The following is a 1569-nucleotide window of genomic DNA, read 5'->3' as shown; positions in this document are numbered from 1 at the left end:
CATACGACGGGCTTCTTTCAGTTTCCGTCTACCAAATCCATCCACAAAGTTTTGGTCAGCCTGCAACTATAGTAGAAAACACTTGCTCAGCGTGCCACGCAGTGAGACTGAACCTAGAGTCGGTGGTTAGTAAGCAAGTTACTTGCCAAACAGACCCGTTCTTTAATTTTTGCTTCTCTGTCATTCTAATTGTTGTGTCTCCTGTCCGCCATTGTATTGTCTATCTATCCAAATGTTTTATTGTCCTCTATAACGTTTTTGTTCATTTTTTAAAAATATTTATATATACATATAGCGGCGTACGTACATACTTGTGCTCCCCTTGAGTATGTAAATTTTGTACGATTCTTACGTTATCGTTTAGTCCCCTTCATATTTTCTCCCACTTTTCTTTTTCTCGCTCCTCCTCTCTTTCTCACATTTCTTGGAACTCCCACTTTTCCACATCGTTTATCTCCCCTGTACCTATTCTTTTTTTTTATCTGATTTTTCTTTCTAATCCTTCAATCCCGCTCTCTCCTTCCACATGACCGGTGTCCGGCCAGCCCTAATCTTTCTTTCTTGGCCTGACTGCCGACCGCCAACACCTCTTATGTCCATCTCCTATGTTCCTGTCTTCAGGCTTTCACTTCATACACGCCAGCTCAATTTGATTCGTTCTCAGTCGAAAGACACCTGTTGTTATATACTTGTTACTTTGTATTTGCAATTGTGTACCATGTTCTCCGTTTTTTTTGTCTTTACTGCCGTACACATTCGCGAGCTTTCTTACATAAAGTCTAATGCTCTTAGCTTAGACTCTTTTGGGGACAACCAGATCGAACTGTCTCAAACCTGAAACTGTAATGACATCTGGTACCTTGACTGAGGAAAGAAGGCCACAAATGACCCGTCCTGTCCTTCTAATTGTTGTTTCTCCTGTCCGCCTTTGTATCGTCTATCTGTCCAAATGTTTTATTGTACTCTACTGCGTTTTTGTCCCATTACATATATATATATATATATATATATATATATATATATATATATATATATATAACATTAAACTGAAGAATTAGCGTACATATTCATTGATTATTATAAGGACAAGGTCGACAGTGAGTTCGAAATTTCGACTTGCCATCATCAAACTGTCTGAAGTATGTATGTATGCATACGTACATACATACATACATACATATCTTGATTCTATTTCATATCACTTAGAAACAATAAACAACAAATATAAAACTTATAAACACGCTTACTAAGAGAACATTATATGATTTTCCTTTATCAGTAGGGTCACCGAAATTGGGCGGCTTCGATCTCTAAGTCTCAACGTTTAAATCTCAACGCAGTCAACTTCTGATTGATGTTCGATAAAATAGCTAAAATAAAAAAAAAAAACTGCAGTTAATACAGTCATTTATACCTCGAAATCTATCAATCGTTGATTTCTTGCAGAAACACAAGAACGAGCAGTGTGTGCGTGCGCGCGCGAATGTACTTGATTCGAACAAACAGTATATTACAGGTATGTTTTATCGTTTAAAAATTTAAACTTTAAATGAAAGGTAAACTTCGCTT

This window comes from Octopus bimaculoides, chromosome 12 (genome assembly GCF_001194135.2).
Source record: "Octopus bimaculoides isolate UCB-OBI-ISO-001 chromosome 12, ASM119413v2, whole genome shotgun sequence".
Lineage (NCBI taxonomy): Eukaryota > Metazoa > Mollusca > Cephalopoda > Octopoda > Octopodidae > Octopus > Octopus bimaculoides.
The sequence above is the reverse complement of the archived record's forward strand: the minus strand, read 5'-3'. Positions refer to the sequence as shown.